Source organism: Globicephala melas, chromosome 1, assembly GCF_963455315.2.
Source record: "Globicephala melas chromosome 1, mGloMel1.2, whole genome shotgun sequence".
NCBI lineage: Eukaryota > Metazoa > Chordata > Mammalia > Artiodactyla > Delphinidae > Globicephala > Globicephala melas.
In genome coordinates, this window is record NC_083314.1 from 118,387,117 (window position 1) to 118,404,007 (window position 16,891).

Here is a 16,891-nt window from a genome sequence, read left to right on the forward strand (position 1 = left end):
CCAAACTTGACACCATGTCCTTGTAGGTACTGGTCAATGTGGTCCCAAGGGATAGTTCTGATCTCAACTCTCACCACTCTCCCCAGTTCATAGTAGTCTAACCACTCTGAATTATTGAAGATCTTCAAATATACTAAGAATACCCTGGTGTCAGGGCCTTTACCCATGCTCTTTCTTAGGACTGAAACAGCAATTCCTTAGGTATCTGCAAACCTGGGCTCCCCCTCTTCATTTGTGTCATCCAAGCAGAGAAGTCCACTCTAAATGTCCTGCCAAATATATCAGTGTCTCACCACACAGTCATTAAATATTCTTTTAGCCTGATTCATTATTTTTCTAATTTTTTACCATCAGCAGATATGTTATCAATGGATTTGCTTATCTGTTCATTAATTGTCTCCTCCCAAAGGGTATAAGTTCCACAAGTACAGGAACTTCGGGTATTTTGTTTTCATGGTTCAGTCCTTTGTGCAAAATGAGTAGTTCACAAATATTTGTTTAATAAATTCATAAAAGAATGATACATTAGACTTTTGTGTAAGTTATAAGACCACTTTCTGTAATTTATTTTCAAAATTAACAAAATATTTAATGTCTTAACAGATTAAATAACTGAAGTTGACTTTCTTTTGCTGTGAAATTGACATTTTCATGGATTATATAAAATAGTAAACTAAGCTTTTTCTTAATATTCTAATAGTTTGAAATTATGGCAGAATGAGAGGACATACTTTGGTAAAGATATATGTTTTAAAATTTTTATTGGAGTATAGTTGATTTATAATTTTGTGTTATTTTCAGATGTACAGCAAAGTGAATCAATTATCCATATATATATATATATATATCTATATATCTATATATATCCACTTTATTTTAGGTTATTTTCCCATATAGTTCATTACAGAGTATTAAGAAGACTTCTCCCTTCTATACAGTAGGTCCTTATTAATTATCCATTTTATGTATAGTAGTATGTATATGTCAATCCCAATCTCCCAATTTATCTCTCCCCTTCCCCACCAATTTCCCCCAGTAACCATAAGTTTCTTTTCTACCTCTGTGACTCTATCTCTGTTTTGTAAATAAGTTCATTTGTACCATTCTTTTTTTAGATTCCACATAGAAGCGATATCATATATTTGTCTCTCACTGTCTGACTTACTTCACTCAGTATGACAATCTCCAGGTCCATATATGTTGCTACAAATGCCATTATTTCATTCTTTTTCATGGCTGAGTAATATTCCATTGTATATATGTACTACATCTTCTTTATCTATCCCTCTATTGATGGACATTTATGTTACTTCAGAGTCACTTTCTTACTCATGATCTTATTCATATAAAGCAGCATGTTACCTCCAGTATTAGGGATTCTGTTTGACAAAGTATCAAAGAATCACCAAATAAGACATTTTAACCAAGATAGGGACAGTCTCAATGTCACTTAACCTCAAATCAATATAACTTTTTCTCTTCCTTTTAGATGAGAATGGACTACATGAATTTAAGGATGTTTTCAAATGAAGATGGCCATAGTTCTATAATTGTCAATTAATTGAAAAAGTCTGCTTCTACTCAAGATGTCAGACAATTTGTTTATGATTTTAACATTTTAGAGTTTTTATTTGATGTCTTTGATTTATCATTTTATCTTTTTATTTGCTTTATTTATAAAATAAAGTAAGTTTGGATTTATTTATTTAGTGAATTTAATTAATATGTATTCTACTATTAAGTTTATTCAATATATTGTGCCCTAACACCCCTTAAGTAGATTTTTTTTCTGTGTCTTTATCACTTATTTCTTATAAGGTCAGGTTCATCTGTTTCTTTTGTTTTTCATCTACAGGATTTAAAAATAATTAGTACAACACATGATTAAAGTTAAAATTCTATAGAAAAGATATACAGAGAAATCCTGTTTTCATTGATGTCCCTCTACCACAATTTCTCCCTACTCTTATTTTTATTAGATAATTGATGATCCTTATGAATGTGTGTGTTTTGCTAATTTAAACATGATAGCATGTGTATTATTTTTCCTCTTACTTATCTAGAAATTAGTATATGATACACAAAATGCTGTACTTTGCTTTCTTAAGTTTGTAATATATCCTGGAGTTCTCTTTATATTAGTACATTATTTTTTAAGGTTGCATAGATCTGCCAAGTAAAACAACCAGTTTCTTCAGCTGGATATGTAAGTTGCTTTCAATGTTTGCTGGTATAAACAATGCCACAATAATAACCTTATACATATACCATTTCATATTTCTTCAGTGTATATATATATCCCAATTAGATTCCTCAAATTGGGGTTGCTGTGCCAAAGAGTATGTGTGTTAGTAATTTTTATTGATATAGCCAATACTCTTCTGCATAGTTTTACAACAAGAGCAATAATATACGGAAGTGTATTCACACATTTTTGCCAACAAATATTTGGATTTTAGCCAATTTGGTATATGAAGAATGTTATATCTCAGTATAGTTTTAATTTGTATTTCTTTTATATGAGGGAGGTGGAACATCTTTTTATCTGTTGAAAGGATATATATATATATATATATATATATATTTGCTTATGAACAATTTGTATTTTTTGCCATTTTTCTATTTTTTTGGTCTTGTTCTTAACAATTACTCGAAGTTTCTTTCTCTATTAAGGAAATTAAAGTTTTGTGACATGGGTGGCAAATATCTTTTCTCAGTTGGCTCTTGTCACTTTTATGTTTTATTTTCTTCATGATGTTTCTTTAATTTTTCTTATTTTTTCTTTAAATTTTCTTATTTCTTACAATTTTTTCTTTACAATTTTTAAGGGTTATTTTCCACTTACAGTTACTACAATATATTGGCTATATTCCATTTATTGCATAACACATCCTTGAGTCTATCTTACACCTGATAGTTTGTACCTCCCACTCTTCCTCCTCTTATTGCCCCTCCCCTTCTCCCCACTGGTAACCACTAGTTTGTTCTCTATATCTGTGAGTCTACGTCTTTTTTGTTATATTCACTAGTTTGTTGTATTTTTTGAAATTCATGTATAAGTGATACCACACAGTATTTATCTTTCCATCTGACATCTCACCCATCTTTATTTTTCTTTGTCATGCAGTTTATTTTTAATATTGTTTTTATTGTTAATGTATCAAATTTGGTAGTTTTTATTTTTTACCCCAAACCATCTGAAACGAAAATTTGCTGTGATGAACTTACATATGTGTCATAGCAAAAACATTAAAGTAAATTCATGAGAATTGGTTAGAGAATGTGGAGTGTACTGTCATCATGTCTTAGCTGCAGTGCCTGTAGGATCACACCTCCTGCCAAAAATGTTTATGTGTTCTAACTCTCACTAACCTTTACCCACCACCACTGTAACAGTGTCTGTAGATTCTATGTCTTTCTTCTATGAAATCTCCCTGGAGCATTTCTTCAAGTGGTAAATGCCATGTTTTTGAAATTGTCATTTTTTTTTATTTTGCTAAGTGTTTTTTTTAGTTTTTTTATGTTTGAAACAAAGTATTTAATGGAGTTTATTTATATAACAGATTATGTTCATTGCAGTATAGAAATAAAGGAAAATTTGTATTGAATACCACAGGTATCACTGCATGCAGAACACCAACACACCAAATAATAAGTTCATTAAGTGTTAAATTATTAGGTAATCATTTTAAATGCTTTATGTTATGCAAAAGCCCATGGAGAATTGTTCTATTGCTGTTTTAGAGTGTTTATTGACATCTGGGGAAATTAGCTGGAGGTTTTGGATGGGCCAATTGTATTATTATTATTTCCATTTAATATAATGGAATATAGGCTCCCTCTATCTGAAAATTTGCCATCAGCATGTTGACTAGCATGTGTTAGATTCAGATAAACAGTGTTGTTTGTACTTGTATGAATTCTTTTCTTTTTTTTTTTTTTTCACATTTAGATCTTTTATATATTTGAGTTCTACCTGGTGTTTAGTGTGATCTGTAGTACCAAATTTTTTCTTCTGCCATATGGTTACCCAGTTATCCCAACTCCATTTATCAATAGACTCCATCTTTACTCAACTTCTTTAAGATGTTATTTCATAAACTGTATTCACCTATGTACTTGTATCTATCCAACTCTTAAATATTATCCTTTTTTGAGGTGCAGATACCTCTTTGAGATGGTAATTACATTTCCTTTGATATATATCCAGAAGTGGAATTACTGGATCATAGAGTAATTCTATTTTTAATTTTCCAGGAAGCTCCTTACTGCTTCCTCTCATGACTGGCCCAATCTATATTCCCACCAATAGTGTACAAGGGTTCCCTTTTCTCCACACTTGTTATTTCTTATCTTTCTGATCATAGCCAGCCTAAGAGATGTGATATGATATCTCATCATGGTTTTGATTCCATTTTTCTGATGATTAGTGATATTGAGCACCTTTTCATGTATTTGTTGGCCATTGGTATGTCTTCTTCAAAGAAGTATTTATTCAAGTACCTTGTCCATTTAAATTTTTTTTTCAATTTATTTAAACTAAAAAAAAAGTTCACCCATTTCTTCCACTCACGTCTGCCAACCACCAATGTACTCTCTATATCTAAGAGCTTGTTCTTATTTCAGTTAGTATAATGTCCTCAAGGTCCATTCATGTTATTGCAAATGGCAAGATTTCATTCTTTTTTACAGCTGATTAATATCTCATTATATACATATATATGTGTGTGTGTGTATATATATATATATATATGTATGTATATATATATATATGTATATGCACAAGTTTCTTTTTCCATTTTTCTAACGATGGACAGTTAGATAGTTTCCATATCTTTGTTATTGTAAATAATGATTTAATGAACATGGGGTGCATATATCTTTTCAAGTTAATGTTTTTATTTTCTTCTGATAAATACCCCACAGTGGAATTGCTGGATCATATAGCAGTTCTATTTTAACCTCCATACATTGCAGCATTTTTCACAATAGTCAAGACATGGAAACAAACTAAATATCCATCAATGGATAAAGAAAATGTGATATAGATAGATAGATAGGAATATTACTCAACTGTAAACAAGAAGGAAATTTTATCATCTGCAACAACATAGATGAACCTGGAGTACATTATGCTAAGTAAAATAAGCCACACAGAAGGATAAATACTGTATGATCTTACTTATATATAGAATCTAAAAAAGTCAAACTCATAGAAGCAGAGAGTGGAATGGTGGGTGCCAGTGGTGGGGGAAATGGGAGATGTTAGTCAAAGGATATAAACTTTCAGTTATAAGATGAATAAATCCTAGAGATCTAAGTATAGCATGGTGTTTATAGTTAATAATATTGTATTGTATACTTGAAATTTCCTGAAAGAGTAGATCTTAAGTGTTCTCACCACACACACAAAAGGTAACTATGTGAGGTGATGGATGTGCTAATTAACTTGACATAGCAATCATTTCAGTGTATATGTATGTTAAATCATGACACTGTTCATCTTAAAGAAAGATATCACATTGTACAACCTAAATATATACAATTTTTATTTGTCAGTCATACTTCAGTAAAGCTGGAAAAAACAAACAACAGCTAAAATTTTTCCCCAATTAATGACAAACACCAAACCACAGATTCAAACCCACTAAGCAGAATAAATACAAACACATGTATACACATGCCTCCCCCTCACACACACATACTCACACACCCCAATAGACATATAATATTTAAATTGTAAAAAATTCAATTGACTATATATTTCATGTTTAGACTTTATCTTCTGTTCCATTGATCTATTTGTCCATCATTATGTCAATACTAAATTGTCATGATTATAAAATAATCAAAATAAGTCTTAAAATTTAAAAAAAAGTTAAAAATCCTTTAGAGCTCTGCCTAAGCCTTCTTATCTTCTCATTCTCTAGACTATCCTTTAGGAATTTTAATCATTCTTAGAAATGTATCTCCTATATGCTGGTGACTCTCAAATATAAACTTCCAGCTCTGTTCTCTCTTGAGTTTTGCATCTGACTATCGAATTGCGTACTTCACTGATTTACTGTCCAAAAGGAATCTCAGCCTCAAAATGTACATAACTTAGTCAAATTTCCTGCTCACGGATGTCCAATATCCAGTCTTTTATGTCAGTTAATAACAACACCTTCCATGCAGTTGCTCAAACATTTACTTCATCACTTCTTCACATCCACATTCACACCCAATCATTAATTATGTCCTCTTTTTTATTTCCTAAATAACTGTCAAAACTATTTGATTCTCTCCACCTTCATTGCTACCACACTAGACAAGAAATCATGATCTGGTTTCTTTCTCTTCTTTCACTCATTTTTGCACCACTTCAGTCCATTCTTCATACTGCTTCTCACACAAAGAATGTTTGAGGTAGAGATTTGATAATGCCATTTCCTGATGACAATCCTTTTATGGCTTCCACTTAACTATGTAATAAAATCCAATATATTTTACATGGTTTACAACGTTCCCAACCTCTCACCTTTGTTATTTAACTCCAGGTATATGAGTTTCTTTCGAGTTCTGAATGCATCATGCTATTTCTGCTTCTGGAATTTCACATACAGTATTCTCACTTCCAGCAATAGTCACTCACCCCCTGTTTATTTTTCCTGGCTAACGTTTCTTCATTTTCAAGTCTTAAATGACATTCCTCAAGAAGGCATTCACCAGTTCATTCCTTCAACAAATATATATATCAAGAACAAAGTATGGGGCTTCCCTGGTGGTGCAGTAGTTGAGAGTCCACCTGCCGATGCAGGGGACACAGGTTCGTGCCCCGGTCCGGGAAGATCCCACATGCCGCAGAGTGGCTGGGCCCGTGAGCCATGGTCGCTGAGCCTGTGCGTCCGGGGCCTGTGCTCCGCAACGGGAGAGGCCACAACAGTGAGAGACCCGCGTATCACAAAAAAAAAAAAAAAAAAGAACGAACTATGTATCAGGCACACTTTAAGGTATTGGGGGGTATAGCATTTACCAAAGCTTATGGAAGCTGCCTTCTATTGTGGGAGAAGACAGATGTAAGCAAATATGAATAAGTAAATCCACGGAATAATATATAGATAGGCAGTACTGATACACACTCATTATGCACTGGAAAAGTGGTTCTGTTGGTCAAAATATTGAGATACATATTTTATCCACTGCCCTGAGCTTCCAAATTAACCCAGTTCTTCACTCCAGGACTCCCAGACCATCTATGCCTGGCACAGCAGGGGTTCTCCCCGTCCTCTGCCTCCTGCATTTATTTTGCTTAGTTGGCACTAGAGCCTTTCAATCCTCCAAAGGTACCAATTCCCAAGCACTATCAATTGATCCCCCAGGGATTCTGAAGCTCCTACCCTTCTGACATGCATGGCCCTGTGACCCTGGTAAACTATACTTAAGCATCATTGAGAGGGTCATCCTATTATCCAGCCCACCAAGGTTTCTGTTGATTAATCTCCCTCTACTTCTTAGCATCCAAGAGCCTGCACAGAATCCAATAAGAGAAACAGTAATCCCTAGAGACAACACTGGAACTTTTGCCGACAAATGTCTAGCTCCTCTTTCCAAGCACATCTATGACCACTGCCCTGCAAATAATCTCTGAGTCACACTTTTGTGGCTGCTTGTGGAAATCGCTTGATGAACATGATCCAGTAGTAAGAAAGATGATGATGATGCAAAAGACATGGAAGAATTGCCAGAGAGATTCTTTGAATAGGTTTCAGAAATGGAACTTCCTATACAGATATATGATCTGGCCTTAGATACAGGAATGAGTGGTTCATACAAAGCAGCAAGATGAAGGTGGGGGTTATATGCACAGGCGATGGTAAGGAGTGGATGTGATTATAGAAGCCCTCGCTTTGCTTCTATTTTTTGGGAGAATGAGATGCATGCCATTAAGTGAGAGTTAGTATGTAGAAACAATTATAGAGAACACCAAGTCTACACCAAATATCTTTGCTACATATACTTTTACAACTCTTTACTTCCTGTTTCCTAACTCTCCTTATATTTTTAATTTCTTGTAAAACATATGTCGTGACCATAAGTTCTACCATATTCTTTCCAGCTTTGTCTGGCATAGTGTAGCCATAAAATAAATATTGATTGAATTGAACTAAAATAAATTGGAAAATATGGAATAAAAAGAAAAACAATTGTATGGAATGGAGTGGGACAGTATGGAATAATTCCCAGTTTGAATGACTCTTGTTATTTACTTAAAAAAATAAAAAGAGAGAGAGAATGTAGTAAGAGAAAAAGAATATTAAGAATGTTTGTGAGGAATGACAAATTTGGTTTTGAATATGCTGATTTTCATGTGGTTAGAATCCATCCAAATGGAGAGTTTACATAGGAAGTAAGATGTACACGTGGAGAGTTTAGGAGTGAGATTCAGGCTACATATATATAGATTTGGTTATCATCAAGCTAAAGGGGTATAGGTAGTCATTGAAACTGTATGTGATTTTGTGTGTTGCCACCTAACAATGCTTTGTAATTAGAAGCCAGGGAGGCAAAAATTAAACCTGAGATAACACCAACATTTAAGTCAATGAACTGGATTTTGCACTTACATTTCCTTTTCTTGTTAATCATTAAACAGTTCATGCATTTTTTCCTCGTCCTCATTTTCTCCTTCTCCTTTATTTTTTCTTGCAGAAAGATTTTAAGCTCCTAGAAGGCAACATTTAGAGCTTTTATTTTCTAAACCCCAAGTGCTGTTCACATTGAGTTTGATAACGATTTGTCACTTGCTTATCTAGTTATGTTGGTGTTGCTAGAGGATAAGTATGTTGAGTTTAGGTCTAAACTTAGAAAACTCCTTTGGAAAGCTGACTCAGATGACATAAAATCGTGGAAAACAAAGTAGTTTTTCAAAAAAAGGCAAGCTGGCATTGGCAGCTTAATCATTTTTCACCTTTTGATTATTATATAACCTCACATTTCTTTTTCTTATATCTTACTGCCCCATAATCCTTATTCTTTCAAACCCCATTATGACACCACACATTTCATTTCCCCTTTGGAAAAAACCCATTATTTTACTCTTTATAATATAAATGCAGTCTAGTTTGGGCATAGGGCCTGACACTTAGAGTGCTGTAAGTTCTTTCCATTGTAAGCACCAGGCCAGAGTAAAGACTAGTGTTGCTAACAGGTAAAGATATTGAATACTGCTGAAGACCTTTTTCAATGAAAACAATCAAGTGCACATGTGTGAAAAAGAAAAGCTGACACTATGAGGTCAAAAGAGCAGTAGCTGGTGGCAATTTAGCAAGGCAATAAACAGCTTTCAATAAAGCTAAGTTTTATTAATGAGGTAAGAATTCTTTCCTTATAGGAATTACAGGTTCACCAAATGCCTGGAAACATTTTGAACATTGGGAGAGAGAAGTGTTAGTGGACTCAGATAGAGTTCTAGTGATTTTGCTGCTTTATTTAGAAAATGTTATTCTGAAATTAGAGTAATAGAGATACCATGACTTACTTTCCTCATAACATCAAAAAGAATTTTAGTGTAGACGATGGTGAATTCTTATCCTTTTATTCACATATTAATGCAACGCTTCTAGAAGAGATAAGAAGAATTCAGATTGTTAGAATTAATTTGCAGAATCGTAGATTTTTTAAGATCATTGACTTTTATATTTGTCCCTCAATAAACCCTGTCCTCAAATCTTTTCCTTACTCTGCCCTTCTAGCGCATACTCTTGCTCCTGGGTTTCCGTCGGCATCTAAGATCCATTGCTTGTTAAAGTCCTTTAGCTGACTTCACTGATTCACTGTCTCTGTGTAGACACAGCCAGTGTGTTTCCTCCTCTGTGTATTGTGCTCACCTACGGATTTTGGAAGTGATAGAGGAAGAGGTAGGTATGACGACAAGGGGAGCAAATGACATTCATAAATAAGAGCGAGAACAATGCAATTCAAATTGACGACCAGAACAACAATGCTGTAAATAATGCACCCACAAAGTGAACAAATATATCTACTCTGCAATTGCTACACTCCCTATGCCTGATCTGGCATGCTGTTTAGCTACCTTTGAACACTTTGAGGGATGAAAGTAAGAACAAAAGATTTAGAACACTGCAATAAGTAAATCCTTGCCTGGCTTGTCAAATTACATACTTACTTTACAATATTTCACAGGTGGTGTTCCTGACCTGACTCCAGGCTAAGAGATTCACATAGCGAGTTTCTATACCTTAGCATATTTGCCTATAGAGAGATTTTAATACCTTCTTTGGAAAAATGTATCATGCTCAAAGACAAAATAAGTAGCAGGTTTTAACTTCACAAGCGCTGAAATATAATTTATTTTCTTTACATTTATTTTTATTTTGCTCATTTGTTTTGTTCCACGTGTGGTTTTATGTTTTACTCAGTTGGATGATGAACACCTGGAGCATATGACGTACAGTATCTAGCAGAGTACCAGCTACCTATCCAGTGCTACTCTGTGCAAACATGGAATGTTAAAGATGTGGAAAGTTAGACATCATTTATGGATATATTCAACAATTTATGTGCTAGACCCTGTGTTATATCTTCGAGATGAAAATATGATGAAAAGACCCTCAGTCCAGGGGAATGTCTTTTTTTGTTTCTCCACAGACAGTAACATATGTAAAGGACTGGAGGGTCATCTAAGAATAGATAAGCATTGTTCCTCTACTTGTGGACCTTTATTTCTAATCAGGATGAAGACTGACTAGAAATAAAGATAGAAAAAATATCTTTTTTCTCTAGAAAAAAATAGAGTTTTAACTACGATTTGACCATGCAACAAACCAATATATAGGGAGTGATGAATGTGTATCAGGGGAGTAAGACCTAGTCTGGAGGGTTATATTATAAAGTGTGTTGTTGTTCTTTTGTTTTTTGTATTTTTTTAAAAGAAAGTGACTTTTCAGTTGTTTTAAAGATTGAAAGAATGAGTAGTTTGTAGGAAAAAAAAAAATCCAAACAGAAGGAATGGTCAATGCAAAAATCCTGAGGAGTAAAGATGAGAAACATCAGGATCTAAAAAAAAATATCAAAGGAGTTGGAGAACTTCAAGAGGAAGGTGGTGGTAATGTCATAGACATTAACAAATGCCAACAAAGATGTTGTTTTATTAACTCTCACTTAAATGAGCCATAATTTGATTTTAATCAAGTTGCCAACATGATTATGAGCCAGTGCTGTCAGATATTCTTGCATACTATCTATTAGCATTCTGCCATTCTTATGAAAATATTTAGATTAAATCACAGGAGAACAGACTTAACACACAAAATGTTTAAGAACTCTTTGGATACACTCTGTAAATTTTCACATATTTGACAAGTCAACCTCACACAAACACATTTATGCCCCACTTACCCCAATGTCACTTTTCACATTGTCTCTTCCTCAAGCCCACTGAAGTATGTATCACTGCTGACACCTGCTTGGCTTCCTTCAACTTCCTTGACACGGTTTTATCCAAACCCTCCTGATGCCTATCTAACTGTTGATTCTCTGGCTCTTTTTCTCCTCTGTTTTGCTCAATATAAGTGTCTCTGGATTTTTACCCTGGCTCACTTGACTTTCTTCTCCATATTCTCTTCCTTAATAATGTCATAAGTATTTGGAACACTGTAGCAGTTGATAGCATTTCTAATAAAAGTAAACTTTATTTATTACCAGATACTATGGTAAGTGGTGTGTTTTTATTTTTTGTTTTTAATTTTTTAACCAAATCTATCATTACAATTAATGCTTAAAACAACACTCTTTCTATCTGCTGCCTCTTTCTTCCTTGGTTTACAGTGTAGTACACAAATGACCCAATAAGAAAGTATTATTAGGTTTTCTATTTTATGATGAGAAGTGTGAACCTTAAGAATGTTAGCAATTAGCTCAAGATCACACATTAAGTAGCTGCAGACCAAGGATTCAAACTAGACAGGCTGACTTGAGATCACAAGCCTGGATCATAGTTAAAGACTGCCTCATTAAAGACTGATCACAGGGGCTTCCCTGGTGGCTCAGTGGTTGAGGGTTCGCCTGCCGGTGTGGGGTACACGGGTTCGTGCCCTGGTCCGGGAGGATCCCCCATGCCGCGAAGCGGCTGGGCCCGTGAGCCATGGCCGCTGGGCCTGTGCGTCCAGAGCCTGTGCTCCGTGACGGGGCGGCGGAGCGGGGGAGGGCTGCAACAGTGAAAGGCAAGACTGATCACAGAAAGTAGAATCAACCCCAGAATGATGTTATGTGATAATTGTATAGGCTTAAAAACTAGTAAGGCATATTTTTGAATCCCCACATCATCAGTTATTAATTGTATGACTCTGGATAAATTTCTGAACTTCTCTCAGTTTTATTATTTATCAATAAAATTAATATTTAAAAAGTCCCAACTATAGTTTTGTTATGATGATAATACATGCAAGCATTTAGTAGTCTGCCTAACACTTAGTCAACATTTAAAACTATTATTCTTCTTTGGTAGTCTCCAGGGTAATATATTTCTTTAGTTTTCAATGGATTCACTGTTGAATATCTATTCTTATATTGACTTATTAAATATAGGTCTGTTAAAATTTCCTTCTAAGATATAGGTGAATTTTTCCATAGTTCTTTCTTACTATGAAGATAAAAAATATTAACTCCCATCTAGTGTCCTGCTAGAGATGTAATGCCCACACATGACCACTGTACCTAATGTCTTATTACATCAACACTTCAGGTCCATTTTAGACCAGTTTTCTCTAATTGTTTAAGCCATTGATATAGTTGTTTAGATTTAGTCATTATGATATACTTTAGTGCTCACTTCAGCAGCACATAGGCTAGAATTGGAACAATACAGAGAAGATTAGCATGGTCCCTGCACAAAAATAATGTGCAAATTTATGAAGTGTTCTATATTTTTACATGGTAATTGTAAAGCATAATTCTCGCTGCTCTAATTCTAACCAGGATATCAAATTAAATAAAAATCATAACAATCTGTAGAAAGTAATAATTTCAAAAGGAATAATCTTTTATTTAGTTTAGTGTATTTAATTGCATTTACTTTGTTCTACTTATATACATCCATCTACTTAGTTTTTACCCTTATCTCCTCTGAATTAAAATAACTTCAACTTCTTTAAACTATCTCTTCTACATAATTTAACAAAGTGTTCTTCTAACATATTTCTATGCCACATTTCTTTTAAAGCACATTACTTTCTTAATATTCAAAATGATAATTCTGTCTACATCAATTTATTGAATGATTTTTAAAAGCAAATCATTATTTTAGGAGTTCTAGCAAAGTCGTAAATGAGCATGGCTTGACCCATTGCCTTGAGGGACTTGTAATTCAAGGAACGGAAAGATGTCTACCAAACCCAGTTCTCTTAATAGTATCAGCTAGCTTAAAAAGCACATATTTGGTTAAACAACCATTTTTTTTTCGTCAAAATAATCATGTTCCTTTACATAATTCTGTATGCTTTACAAATTGTTTTTGCATGTATCATCACATTTTCACAAGGATCCTTTTTGGAGAATTCTCCCACTTCACAGATTGGGAAATCTAGCCTCCCTGGGCCTCAGTCACTTAACTACGCATTAAGTTAATATTGGCATCCAAAGGAGGAAAGATCTTGAGACTTTTCCTTACTCTTGTCTCTTTGCTCCTGCAAAAACAGGAAGGATTGTCATCTGAATGGTCATGATCAAGGACAGGATTCAAAAAAACACCTAATATTAATGTCCTTTCTTATATCTCTCCCTTGAAAGGGCAAGGGCCATTGTTTATTGCTTCAAGGAATAGAAGAAAATTCATACTAGAAGTTAGAAATTTAGATTATCTTCTTATTTCTCTCACTAAATGGGAAAAAAGACTAATTTTGAGAGAAACTGTGTACTGATATTTTGTTCAGTGAAAGTAGAAAAACAAATCCCTTTTAGATCCTTGCTATCCATCTCCATATGAAAGATTTAAAGGGAAGAAAATTAAATAACAATGTATTGCTGAAAGTGGACTGGTGGCTCCAGGCCACCAGTTGGATTTAGGCACCAGGTTAAACTTCAGATATAAGCAGACTTATGTCTATTTCAACCTCTCTTCCCTTTAACCCACAGCTCTAGAACCACAATCCTCAACAGTTCCTAAGCCAAAAAGCTCTTAGTACCACAAACATTTTCCAAAATTTGTGGAAAACTCATTTGCTGTTAAAACATGACTGGAACTGTTTTGCTAGTGTTTCTTAGTATTGTTAAAAACAAAGCCAAGGACCCAAAAAGTAGCCAGTTTTGTAAGCCCTATGTCACCAAACTGAGACTTAATTACAATTGCAGCTCTCCCAGAAATAGAATCTTAAACTAGTCAATCAGGAATTCCCTGATCAACACTAGTTAGGTAATGTGCTTGATAGACCTCTGACATCCTGTAAAGAAAAGTTACTTTGCAATAACCAACCTGTTCTTTGGCCTAGTATAACTTCCTTGTTCCTGCTTTCTTCTGCCTATAAAAGTCTCTCATTTTGCACATTTCCTCAGAGCTCCTTTCTATCTGCTGGGTTAAATGCTGCCCGATTCATGAATCATTGAGTAAAGCCAGTAGACCTTTAAAAGTGACTCAGTTGACTTTTTTTTAACAGTTTGAATAGTCATGCTTTGTGAAGAAATGGTAGTGTATTAAACTAAGGGTCCCTGGCCAAACCCTCACATTATTTTCACTATACTACCTTGTGAGGGGTAATGGCCCAAACACCTTATTATATGCAGTGAATGCCCCTTCTAAAATACCAACGATTCTGAAATCTGAAAATCATTTCTCCCGAAGGGTCTCCCCTAACCTGTGATGTTGACTTGAACTACACAGATGGCCCAGGCAAGAACAAGGCAGAGAGAGTAAAACTGTAATTTTCCTCTAAGAGACTTGATTATGGGTCAACTTAATATTCATGTTATATGTATGTGAAAGAAGGAGATAAAGAGGGGGAGGGGAAAAGGAGAGATTATTCTTTGAATGCTGACATCAAAACTCCTTTATTACTCACAGCAATAGCAGTACCAGTGTTTCAGCATGTGTTCCAGATCTCTGAAATCTAGTTCTCATAGGGTGAGGTAAAGAGGGAGAGACATGAGCTTCCATGGAGGCGCAGTGGTTGAGAGTCCGCCTGCCGACGCAGGGGACACGGGTTCGTGCCCCGGTCCACATGCACGGAGTGGCTAGGCCCGTGAGCCATGGCTGCTGAGCCTGCGCGTCCGAAGCCTGTACAACAGGAGAGGCCACAACAGTGAGAGGCCCTCGTACAGCAAAAAAAAAAAAAAAAAAAAGAAAGAGGGAGTGACATCTATTCTCATAGAGGTGTGTTTTTAGTTTAGGAATCCAGTCTTTTATAATGGACAGTAAACCTGCCTGACCTTTGCTCCAGAAGCAGACATTTCCTTTGTTATATTGAATGGTACACTAATCCCCCCCATTTGCTTAGAATGTGGGTGGGGGGGAAGGAGGGGAAAAAAGGGACTATAGCTTTCAAGGCTGTTTGCTCTACAAACATCTTTGATAAGATAGTCCAGAAAAAGGTGGTCCAGGCCCTTTCTCAAAAGATGTGCAGAAATATGAGACATCTATGAAAATTGTCTCCTAACAATGTCTTCATAAGATCACATTTGTTACAAAATTAAAATGAAGACTTCATAAAATATTTATTTGCTTTTTAGTCAAGTCTTCATGTAAATTACCCATGTTTTCACCACCTGATTATTACATATAATTAAGGGTTAACTGTTTCAATTCTCGTGCCCAAATGGATAAAATTAAAAACAATTTAAGCCACTCATGGGGTTTCAGAGCTGCATATGTTTTTATATATTCATACTAGTATTTCTTATGAAAAGTAACTAAATAAAATAAATTCAGAAGTCAGCTGTCATTCGTAAATGAAGAATATTATTGAATCATTCATTGGGGATATATTTTATGTGGTATGTCCCAAATATTAAGAGCTTCTTTTATTTTTAAATACTTTCTCTCTTTAAAAATGTTCACAATATTTTAACAGTTGGCAATTATTTAATGATACAAGATAAGAATCGACATTTTGTTGGCTAGTAATTTGAAAAGTGTTAAGAACTATTAATTCTCCCGTATTTTTTTACTTGAAGACAGTTATAGAAAATGATTTGCTATGATGCCAGATTCAACAAGTTGTATCTTTTAAAATTATATTTGCTTTTAAACCATTTGTTTACGTAGCAGTCATTTATTTATTTATTTTAGCTATAAGTAGTAATCACATAACCATGTTTGGCCTTTAGAAATCAAATCTCCCTAAGTATATTTACTTTATTTATTGTATAAGTGTAACTTGTTTGAAAACATAACAGATTTCTGGATTTCCCTTTCTTGAAATGGTTTGTGTTAGAAAAATAAATAAATGCTAATAGGAATAAAGATGTAGGCTACAGTACTAGGGAAAGCAACTCTGAATATATTCATTGACAAGAATATATTATGCATAAATTTTAGACCATATACTCACACGGTTTAAGGAAACAAGGGTTTTGGAAGTGGAGGAGACAGTTCAGCAAAGAAAAAGCTTTATTTTCAAAATTTGTAATGTGTTTATATTTGTATATATGTCTGTTTTTATTCATTGGTGAATTGAGGTGGCTAAACCAAAACTTATTATGAAAATAGCCTGTTGAAGTCAGAAAAATAAGCATTAAGTAATAATCAATAACTCATTTTAGTTTTTTAATTATTGTACCAGATTAGCCTTTGAAAATAGGAGTAACAAAAGTAATGGTGTGTTTAATTAACTATAGTCATTTTTCAATCCAAAAGTAATTGTAAAGCTTGAGAAATGAATCAATGATTGTTATGAGGCAA

At 34.2% G+C, this 16,891-nt stretch overlaps 1 non-coding gene across 1 annotated transcript; it reads left to right on the forward strand.

Annotated features, from left to right (window-relative positions):
• The first annotated feature begins 12,824 nt into the window (after positions 1-12,824).
• LOC115858396 (U6 spliceosomal RNA) lies at positions 12,825-12,931 on the forward strand. The gene has a single exon (XR_004041632.2). It is a non-coding gene; the product is annotated as a U6 spliceosomal RNA (small nuclear RNA).
• The last annotated feature ends 3,960 nt before the right edge of the window (positions 12,932-16,891 follow it).